This window comes from Priapulus caudatus, unplaced genomic scaffold (genome assembly GCF_000485595.1).
Source record: "Priapulus caudatus unplaced genomic scaffold, Priapulus_caudatus-5.0.1 Scaffold488, whole genome shotgun sequence".
NCBI classification, from domain to species: Eukaryota; Metazoa; Priapulida; class Priapulimorpha; order Priapulimorphida; family Priapulidae; genus Priapulus; species Priapulus caudatus.
Genome location: NW_014577549.1, coordinates 35,080 through 46,793, shown reverse-complemented (window position 1 = coordinate 46,793; position 11,714 = coordinate 35,080). Strand labels below are relative to the sequence as shown.

General features: G+C 48.6%; 1 protein-coding gene across 1 annotated transcript in view; it reads left to right on the top strand.

The window, feature by feature from the left end:
• The first annotated feature begins 1,870 nt into the window (after positions 1–1,870).
• The window catches only part of LOC106810932, a 25,156-nt gene continuing 15,312 nt past the window's right edge, over positions 1,871–11,714 (top strand). Inside the window, exon 1 of the mRNA XM_014814417.1 lies at positions 1,871–1,934. The gene's annotated coding sequence lies outside the window, so the exon portion shown is untranslated. The remainder of the gene's footprint in view (positions 1,935–11,714) is intronic.

Genomic DNA, 11,714 nt, shown 5'->3' with positions numbered 1-11,714 from the left:
ACGTACGGCCTGTGTGGTTTTGTGGCGCGCACGCGTAAAATGTAATTTTAAGCGACCTATTCCGCGTGGGCGATCGTATATATAGTATATATATATATAATATCTATATTCAGTGCCGTAGCCTGTGGGGGTGGGGCAAGGGGCAGCTGCCCCTAGATTTTGGAGCAAAATTAAAAATTAAAGCTTAGCTAATTAATCGTAAATAACCTAGAAGTGATTTTTTTGGGTCACTGACTTATCCGTGAGAAGTCTTGTCCTCAGAACCCACCCCCTGATCAGTCAAATTCGTGTTATACGATCATTCTTAGCAATCACATATGATGTAATTTCAATCCACCTACTTGTAAGTAGCTTTACTTTAAAGCTACCATGGCTGGGTCATCCTATATGACGCGGAAGCTTGACAATCAGTCAAGTGGAGATAAGACAGGGAAGTGCGAATAATAGTTTTACGAAATGTCGCACTCGAATATGTCAGTCGACTAACGTGCGAGATGGTATAAGCAGTGGCGTAAGCCAGGCATTTTTTAACAGGGGGGGGAAAAACAGCGACTGCGCAAATAGTGCGATGACTTGATTTTGTTGTCGCTCAATTATTTAATGCTCCTCAGGCCTCCTTTCCAACACCCTATATCTCCCCGCCTCTCAGTCGCAATCTTTGTTCTTGCGGCGCCTGTAAAAAGGCGACATTTGCTGTTCGATTGTTCTCTGGGCTCCTTAGATATTGTAACTGTTCAGTGGCGATGTAGGAATTAGCGAGGGGGGGTGAAACCACAGGCGGGGGGGGGGTTATGCGGGTCCTCCCCACCGAAAATTTTGAAAATGTTAGATTCGCAGGAGATGGTTATTTGAGGCACTTTTGAGTACAGGTACAGCCTCTCAGTTCTGACTCCGACAATTCTCTTTTAGTAGAAACATTCTTATTTTTTTTTAAATTTTCGCATTAACAAGGGGGCGCATGGCCCCTTTTGCCCCCCCCCTAACCTACTGCAGCTGTGTATAGAGCGTTAAACATAGACATCTTCAAGTTTGTCTGCAGGGAGCAGTGGAAGCTCAGTGGATGGGACGAGAAGTGAGCAGTCTGTCTGTAGGTGGCAGCCTACTAGGTGCGGTCAGTAGACCCACCTGAGTCTACTGCACGTCCGCGCGACTTGGAAGTTGGAACATTTATGAGAAGATTGCTCAGCTTCGTCTGCAAGATAAGGCCCATTACCAGCCCTAGCTGAAGATGCTTCTCCTCCGATTTCCGGTTGATTCCGCGGTCGCATCAAGACAGTGTGAACGCACTGCGGCGACATTCCACGCACTCAAGGGCGTCCGTGGAAGTATGTGGAGAATCACGCAGACTAAAACGCGCACGCACACGCGCGAACCATTCAGCACACCACGGCACGCACACGGCGCACGCGCGCGCCCTTACACCGCACAGGCACCACGCACACCACACGCACGGCACGTCACACGCATTGACACACGGCCCACAGCGCGTACACGCGCGCACAGCACATCTGTGCAGCATGGGGCATCTGTAACGTGCATTGGAGTAGTCAGTCTAGCGAATCGTAGACACGATCTTCGAATTGGGCCAACGCAGTCAAAGCACGGATCGACTTATTCCCGACGGGACCGCTCTAAGCTCCCTGCGAGAAAGCACGAAAGCACATGGAGGTAATTGTTGCTGCGCTGAGTCACATGGCTGCTTCTTTCTCTGACGCACTCAAGCAGCAGCAGTAGCAGGGCATCCTGCCATCTTGTCTTGCTGTCTCAACTGTTGTGGCATGTTAGCGCGCAGGTTCCTATCTTTGTGTTCGTGTCGGACGCTGATGCTTCTTTTCTTCACCGCATTGCCTGCTTACTAGTGACTAGTGTGACATATTGTCTGTCTGTTCGTTCGGATTCTGTGTGCTGCCGCCGTTTCCGTGATCGCCTGTTTGGTAAGTTTTCGAATAATTTGACAGAGAGGGAAAGATAGAGGGAGAGAGATATTGAGAGAGACGGAGAACGAAAGCGAGCGCGAGAGAGGTAGAGAGAGAAAGAAAAAGAGGGGAGCGAGAGAGGAAGAGAGAGCGAGAGAGGGAGAGGATGAGAGAGAGAGAATTTCCTGTCTAGTTGGGATTCAGGAGCTCCCGATGCCTCATGTGCCGCCAGTTAGCGTGCGTGCGTGGAATGGGCCGTCTCCCGTCTCGAAGGGCGCGATTTGATTTGAGCTTACGTCAAAAGTCTTGGGAGACAAGGCCATAATAAAAATATTGTTTGTTTGCCCTCACCCGACCGACCCGCCAAAAAGGGGTCGACTCAAAAAATGTTATTGATATTTTTTTCTTTTTCTTTTTTTAATACAAATTGTATCAGTGTACGTTATAGAAATCTGTAGGCAATACATTATATGTACCAAGCAAAACAAACATTCAACATAAAACTAGGTATCTCCACAGGCCACACAAGCACACCCGAGCATGTAGACACCATGCTGAATTTGTAAAAAGACCCCTTAAAAAAACCCTACATACCTACTCAAACTTTTCAGACTGGGTCGGGTGAGGGCAAACAAAGATTTTTTTAATTGTGGCCCAGTGCAAAACACAGAAAGAAGAGAAAGCAACGAATCTTAGGGGTATCTTGGGTAAAATTCTACTCTCCATAGTTCTGGATTGCGTAATGTGGAACGATGGGACTGTAGTACTAGAGCTGTCTTAGCATCTTTGCTAGGTATCTTGGCATATTAAAGCCTTAATCTTGGCATCTTAACCTAGCTTACAAGCATTACAACCTGTACCTATAGCTTTCACAGCTAGAGCTGTCCTAGCTTTCTTAGTAAGAAAAAATCAGAGAATGCGGCGGCATCTCGGATGGCAAAAATCGCAATATATTTGATATATAATTTATTTTTATATTTATTATATTTATTATTTATAAATATTAAAAATATTTTTTATATATATTATATTGCGCGCGCGCACGCTCACACACGCGCACGTGCGCACATATACACATAATGGGTTATAATAATAGCCAGTGGTTGGGAGGCTGAAGGACAGCAGCAGCTCTGACGTTGTTGTATATTTTGGAATAAGAGTCTTTTGGAATCTCTGGGAGAAGCTCAGTTCAATATACCCTCGGAAGCGCGGAAGCGGAAGGCCGCAGGTCAGAGCCGGCCGCGTGTGGCGCGTGACTAAAAACAGGCGCAGCTGTGTGAAGCCATCGCCGCACTACACCACACACACACGCACGCACGCGCGCGTGCACGCACATACACACACACATACACACGCGCGCGCGCGCACACACACACACACACGCACGCATGCAGCGCGCAAGACGCACCATACATACACACACCAACACAACTACACATACAGCTCACGGCAACGGCACGCTCGCACGCACGCACATACACACGCGCACGCACGCGTATCGACGCCAACCACCACATAACACAACTCCACACAGCAAGCTGGCATCGCACGCACCGCCGCCGAGCAAGCATACACGCGCGACGCACGCGCACGACACCATACGCACGCGCTCCGCGCACGCACGTACGCACGCACGCTGAGCGGGCGCACACGAGCACACACATACACACACACGCAACGCACGCACGCACACACGCACACGCACACAGCACACACACGACACGCTCAACACAACACACCACGTGCCACCACCGCCACACACACACCAACACACCACAACACCGACCACCCCGCCACTACCCACCCACGACAGGACACCACACACACATACACCTACGCTCCACGTCCTCTCGGACGTTTGACGCGTGAACGACGGCACAAGTGGATGTAGGGTCGCCGGTTTGACGTTTCTAGGTTTCAGAGACGAAGCCATGAATATCGCGGAACCTCGAAGAATTATTTACCGCCTCGTTCGAGTTAGGCATCGGTTAAAATGTTTCTCGAGCTGTCGTAGGCCATCTGTTAGTGAGAGCAAGTGATGTACGTGCTAGTGAAAGCGGGATGTATGTACGTGCTAGTGAGACGCGAGCGAGGTGTGTGGCGTACTGGGCGGTTTTGAGCAAACACATAAGACCAGCCGGAGAGGGTATGTACGTAATAGTGAGAGGCAGGGAGGTGATGTAGCGTACTCAAGTAAAAGCAGAGCCCGGTAAGCGCTGTGTATCGTACTAAAGTGAGCACCACCACACCCAAGCGAAAAAGGTATGAAAATCCCAAAACAAAGAGGAGTTGATTCGTATCTCCACAGCATGACGCACACAACGGACCAGAGGAGGTTGTGTGCGTACTAGTGAAAGCGGCGACGCGACGACAATATCTACGGTCAAGCCGTACTGAGTGAGAGCGGGCAGGTGTCGTACGTACTAGTGATGAGGCGGAGGTGTGTATCGTGCTACAGATGAGAGGCGGGAAGTGTGTAACGTACTGGAGTGGGAGCAGGGAGTGTGTAACGTACTAGTGAGAGCGGGAGGTGTGTTACGTACTAGTGAGAGCGGGAGGTATGTAACGTGGCTAGTGAGAGCGGGGAGGTATGCTACGTTACTAGTGAGAGCTTTGGGAGGTATGTACGTGGCTAGTGAGAGGGGAGGTGTGTACGTACTAGTTGAGAGCCGGGAGGTGTGTACGTACTAGTGAGAAGGCCGGAGTGTGTACGTGCTAGTGAAGCGGGAGGTATGTACGTACTAGTGAGGATGCCGGAGCAATAACGTACTAGTGAGAGCGGGAGGTGTGTACAGTGCTGAGTGAGAGGGCGGGAGTATGGTGAGTACTAGTGAGAAGCGGAAGGTGCTGTACGTGCTACGTGAGAGCGGGAGGTAACTAACGTACTATGTGAGAGCCGGCCGAGGTGTGTACGTGCTAAGGTGAGCACGGGAGGTATGTACGACTAGTGACGAGCGGAGGTGTGTACGGCTAGTGAGCAGCGGGAGTAACTAACGTACTAGTGAGAGAGCGGGAGGTGTGTACGTACTAGTGAAGCGGGAGTAATAACGCTATAGATGAGCAGGCCACACACGCAGGAAGAGTGTTACGTGCTAGTGAAGAGCGGGAGGTGTGTACGTGCTAGTGAGGCGGGAGTGTGTGACGTGCTAGTGAGAGCGGGAGTAATGTACGTACTAGTGAGAGCGGGAGGTGTGTACGTACTAGTGAGAGGCGGGAGTGTGTACTCACTAGTGAGAGCGGAGGTGTGTACGCTACTAGTGGGGAGCGGAGTGTGTACGTACTCAGTGAGAGCGGGAGGTGTGTACGCTACTACTAGGTGAGTCCACACAGGCGGCAGCGTAATCAGCCTACACGCTAATAGTAGAGCGGGAGGTGTGTACGTATAAGTGAGAGCGGAAGGTGTGTACGTACTAGTGAGAGCGGGAGGTGTGTACGTACAGTCGGAGCGGGAGGTGTGTTACGTACTAGTGGAAGCGGGAGGTGTGTACGTTACTAGTGAGAGCGGAGTATGTACGTCACTAGCATTGAGCGAGCACACGCGAAGGACAGAGGATGTCGCATACCAGCTAACTATTCAGAGAGGGGGAAGGTATGTAACGTACTAGTGAGTAGCGGGAGGTGTGGTACTACAGTGAGAGGGGAGGACGTGTCTACGGTACCAGTCAGAGAGCAGGAGGTGTGATGACGTACTAGTGGAGAGCCGGATGAGGTGTGTACGTAAACTAAGTGAGAAGCGGGAGGTGTTGTACGTACGATGTGAGAGGCTGGGAGGGTGTGATACGTACTAGTGAGAGCGGGGTGTTGGTACGTACTAGTGAGAGCGGAGGTGTGTTACTGTACTAGTGAGAGGCGGGAGCGTGTGCTAACGTACTAGTGAGAGCGGCGAGTATGAACGTACGTAATTGAGTAGCCGGGAGTGTGTGTACGTACTAGTGAGTAGCGGGAGGTTGCTGTACGTACTAGTGAGAGCGGGAAGGTGTGTACGCTACTAGTGAGAGAGGAGGTATGTACGTACTAGTGAAGAGTCGGGAGGTAAATGTAGCGTACTAGTGAGGAGCGGGAGTGTTGTACGTACTAGTGGAGACGGGAAGGCCTCGTCACCGTACTAGATACGAGCACGACGACGGACGCGGATCACGGACACGGTGCTCACGCTCTCGACTACACTAGTGAGAGCACGGAGAGGTGGTGTACGTAGCTAGTGACGAGGCGGGAGGTATGTACGTAACTAGTGGGAGGTATGGTACGTAACTGAGTGAGAGGGCGGGAGGTGTGCACGTACTAGTGAGAGGGGAGGTATGTACCGTACTAGTGAGACGGGAGGTGTGTACGTACTAGTGGGAGGTATGTACGTACTAGTGAGAGCGGGAGTGTGTACGTACTAGTGGAGGTATGTACGTACTAGTGAGAGCGGGAGGTGTGTACGTACTAGTGAGAGCGGGAGGTGTGTACGTACTAGTGAGAGTCGGGATGGTGTGCTACGTACTTATGTGAGAGCGGGAAGGTGTGTACGTAATTTGTAAACTACGTGAGAGCGGGAGGTGGTGTACGTACTAGTGAGAGGGCGGGAGGTATGTACGGTACTAGTCGAGGAGCGGGAAGGTGTGTAGCGTACTAGTGGGAGGTACGTAACGCATTACTAAGTGAGAGCGACACACAGCAGGAGAGCCTGTTGTACGTACTAGTGGAGTATGTACGTAACTAGTGAGAGCGGAGGCTTGCTGTACGTGACTAGATGGAGGTATGTACGTACCTCAGTGAGAGCGGAGAGTATGTACGTACTAGTGAGGAGCGGGAGTATGCTACGTACATCACAGTGAGAGCGGAGGTAGTGTACGTACAGTTGAGAGCGGGAGATGTGTACGTACTGTGAAGCGGGAAGGTATGTAGCGTTATAGTGAGCACGGGGAGGTGTGTAACGTACCTAGTGAGAGCGGGAGGGTGTGTACGGTACTATGAGAGAGAGGAGGTGTGTATGTACTAGTGAGAGCTGGGAGGTGTGGTACGCTACTAGTGAGAGAGGGAGGTGTGTACTACTATGAGAGCGGGAGGTGCGCTAACGTACTAGTGAGAAGCGGGAGGTATCAGCTAGTTACTAGTGAGAGCGGGAGGTGTGTACGTACTAGTGAGCAGCGGGAGGTGTGTACCGTACTACACAACAGGAGAGCGGAGGTGTGTACGTAACTAGTGAGAGGCGGGAGGTGTGTGATCCGTACTAGTGAAGAGCGGGGTTTTACGTACTAGTGAGCGCGGATGGTGTGTACGTACTAGTGAGAGCGGGCCACGGTGCTGTGACGTATCTAGTGAGTCGTACTTTAAGACCTGCACTGTTTGCTTACTTAATTACCTCCTCCCGTACTCTCGGGCATCGGTTGATCTGGATAGCGATGACAGGAAGGGTCTGCACTGTGTTCACGCACGCGCAGGAAATTGCGAAGATCGCGCGAAAGACGCGCCACTGCTATTGCTGAGCTCGTCCTAAACCTAGCTGATCAGAATCTGGTCGCTACGCTGGCTGCTGATGCTGCTGATACGCCATGGCAGAGAGAGAGAGAGAGAGAAGAGAGAGAGGGAGAGAGAGAGAGAGAGTGAGAGAGGAGAGAGAGAGAGAGAAGAGAGAGAGAGAGAGAGAGAGAGAGATGGAGAGAGAGAGAGAGAGAGCATCAGCATAAGATGAGCACGAGAGAGAGCAGAGGAGAGACGCACGAGAGAGAGAAGACGAGACGAGAGAGCAAAGCAGAAGAGAGACGAAGAGAAGACCGAGACGATAAGCAGAGAGAAGCGCACGCGAGAGATAGAGAGAGAGAGAGAGAGACGACAGAGACAGAGAGCAGAGACAGAGACAGAGACAGAGACAGAGACAGAGACAGAGACAGAGACAGAGACAGTGACCCAGTGACAGATGACAGTGACAAGTGACAGTGACAGTGAGCAGTGACAGAGACAGAGACAGAGACGCAGAGACAGAGCAGAGACAGAGACACGGGAGGATACAGAGACAGAGACAGAGACAGAGACAGAGACAGAGACAGGAGACCAGAGACAGAGACAACGAGACAGAGACATGAGACAGAGACAGAGATCAGAGACAGAGATACAGAGACAGAGACAGCGAGAGAGAGACAGAGAGAGAGAGACAGAGAGACAGCGAGAGAGAGAGACAGACGGACCGGGACAGACAGACAGACGAGCAGACGGACAGACAGACGGACAGACAGACAGACAGACGGACAGACAGACAGCCAGCCAGCCAGACAGACAGACAGACAGACAGACAGCCAGACAGACACAGACAGACAGACAGACAGACAGACAGACAGACAGACAGACAGACAGACAGACAGACACACAGACAGACAGACAGACAGCCAGCCAGCCAGACAGACAGACAGACAGACAGACGGGCGAGCGGAGAATGAGACAGAGAGAGAGAGAGAGAGAACATTCCCGATCAGTGTAACGCGGCCAAGGCAGGCGCTAATCGTACTGTGTGATCAATACAGGCTAGAGTAGATATAAATAACACAGTGTTATTATCTACTCTTGATACAGGCTAGCTTGTCAGGCGGTGTCCACTACGCTGTTCTTGCGGGATGAGGGTACACATGCTACTAATCCAGTGTTACGCAACTCTTTATGCGTAACTCTCACTGGTCTTACTTGCCGACGATGCCAGTAAGAACAAGCGTCAACCACGTCACCCCCGTACGCTTCAGTTGTATCTTGGTTGAAGCTAGGTCTAGAACTATAGCCCTTCGCTCTGCCACAGGTCTAGAACTATAGCCCTTCGCTCTGCCACAGGTCTAGAACTATAGCCCTTCGCTCTGGCACAGGTCTAGAACTATAGCCCTTCGCTCTGCCACAGGTCTAGAACTACAGCCCTTCTCTCTGCCACAGGTCTGTGACAGAGCGAAGGGCTGTAGTTCTAGAGCTAGGTTGAAGCTATCTTTTTATGGTGAGGATATACATCCTAGTTTGTTTTGTTGTAAGATGTTGTCAAAAACGGTATAGTGAAGTTTCCCTTCTAGATATAGATAAGTCAAGATAGTTGGTGCGAGTTGTTAGCAAGGATATTGTAAAATTATCCCGTAGTTTGCTTCACTTGTAAGCTGAGTGTTAGCCAGGAAAAATAATCAGAGTCTCTCCATCTGAGCGAAGCGAGGATGCTGCGAGCGCGAAACGCCCTAGGGAGGAGGGCTTTACCTTAAAATGGAGGAAATTGAGTCTGAAATGCCAAAAAGACAGGAATCTGATATGATTTTATATTCTTAAGCACTGTTGTCAGTTACACAATGTGTATTAATATATATAATTGGGCCACCCTCATGCCGTCTCTATCAAATTTCATCCGTCTCATCCAAGAATAGGCCGCCCAAAAGATGGGTAGATGATGGGTCTCTGGCTAACACACTGCTTGTAAGATGATTTGAGTTATCAGAAAGTCTAGAGTGAAGTTATCCCTCTCGTTCGCTGTAGTTGGCTGGAGTTGACAGCTAATAAGGAGCAGTGCAGCAGCTGTAGTGCACGACGTGACGCTCAAGACGGGCATTCCACATGTTTTTACCAACCGTTTTCATATTTTCTCAACCGTTCGGATACTTACCGAACGTTACTCCTTGCATAACACCAAGTGTATACAGTAAGGCTAACATGTCATAGGATACACACGCACATCATTCTTTCACCAACATATGCACCGATCTGCATTAAAAAATCGATTTGTCTAGATTTTTGCTCTCGCGTGATGCCATTGACCTTTGTATACATTTCGAGATAGGTACCAATTTGTAAATATTTGCACCACGACGTAACTACGTGCAATTGTTTTGTGAGCGTGTTTGAGAATCACATTATCGCGAATCTAAAGATAGCAGGCGTAGGTTTGTCATTCCTTTACTGGTTCATAGCACATAACAGCAGAAACTAGTAATAATTTTTATGCTGAAATAATCAGTAAGCTCAGTAGGTCATCTACGCTTACGGGTGAGACGAAGTTTGTCTATATTTATTTATTTTTCGAATTATTTGAGAAATGATCGTTTTAACAGAAGAATTCTGCTGCTGCTTGGGGAGATTAGGTTTTTTTGTTTGCTACGAGGATAAGTGTTAGAGCTTCACCGCTTGCACAGCTTCCCTGTGTCTTCAGTTTTCGATGATCCGTCGGCGCTTAAGACGCGTGCAAATCGTACAGAATTGTCAAAAAGTATTTAACAAATCAGATGCTGGGGAACCACTGATAGAACTACTCGATTAGCCGGGGAAAGATTCCATTTAGTTTCTCTCGAGTCGTAAGTATCGAGTAAGTATCGAGTCGTAAGATGCTTTGCATCGCAGGTCTGCATTTCTCTCGAAGGGCAGATAACAATGTTTCATAGAGCGAGTATAATAAATGCAATGTGACGGACAATGTTTTGCTCTAAATGCAGGTAAACTCGGGCGCAGTGCGATTCATGGAACGAAGGAGTGGATCAAAGGTGCGCTTTGGTTGATTTGTTGGGAAAATGTTCAGCAAGCGAGCTGCAGTTGTTGCTATTGAAATGGTAATAAATCTTTGGAAAATATCTCAAAATTGTTCCGTTGTGAATAACGGTTTGTTTACGTTGACTTTTTGCGGTATTGCAGGCATATTTGCGATATTGCAGGCATATTTGCGGTATTGCAAGCATATTTGCAGTATTGCAAGCATATTTGCGGTATTGCAGGCATATTGGCGGTATTGCAGGCATATTTGCGGTATTGCAGGGATATTGGCGGTATTGCAGGCATATTTGCGGTATTGCAGGCATATTTGCTGTATTGCAGGCATATTTGCGGTATTGCAGGCATATTTGCAGTATTGCAGGCATATTGGCGGTATTGCAGGCATATTTGCGGTATTGCAGGCATATTTGCGGTATTGCAGGCATATTTGCGGTATTGCAAGCATATTTGCAGTATTGCAGGCATATTTGCGGTATTGCAGGCATATTTGCAGTATTGCAGGCATATTTGAACACGACCGTGCTCAGCGTCACTATTCAACTTTTCGTTTCATGCTCAAAGTACAAACTCAATTATCAGCCGAATATTTATTAGTTTTGAACTTTTCGTATATAAGGCTCTGTTTCCCCACACTACGTGTTCCGCATCCTTGAGATTAAATCTGTGTAGGGGTACGTTGCAAATAACTTAATACTAACACACAGACGGCATGCATCGACTTCTAAGCTAAGTTATATTTTATCAGTAGCTAATAACGTCTATTATTATATTATAATTATTATATATATTATTATTATATTAGGTATTATGATATTTATTGATGTATTATTAGGTATTATTAGGTCTTGATTTTATCCAAACGAAACAGGCATGAATATACTGACGTTAGCTCGGGTCTGAAGCGGACCTGAACCACCTCCTGAGGTGGAATAACTTTAGCTCGGGCTAAGTGTTTTTCGACCTTTTATACTGGAGTTTATCCCGCTTCAGGTCCGGACCTGAAGCGGGATAAACCCCAGTATAAAAGCGGCATGAGTTTCCTGAGCTGTACGAAGCGGGCGCTGCTGTGTATATGATACTAGAGTCCCTTTATATAGAGGTGCTCTATAAACGAGGGCGTTATATCTCTATAAAGGGGCTCTATACGATACTAGCATCATTAGATTTGCCATGTTAATTGTTATATAGATACCATAATCCTCTACTAGCCATAACCCTCTATATAAAGGGGCTCTGTATACACGCTGTGCATACACTGGCTATAATGTACTCGGGATAAGTCGTTTTTTCTGAAGCGGGATAACTTTAGGGCGGGCT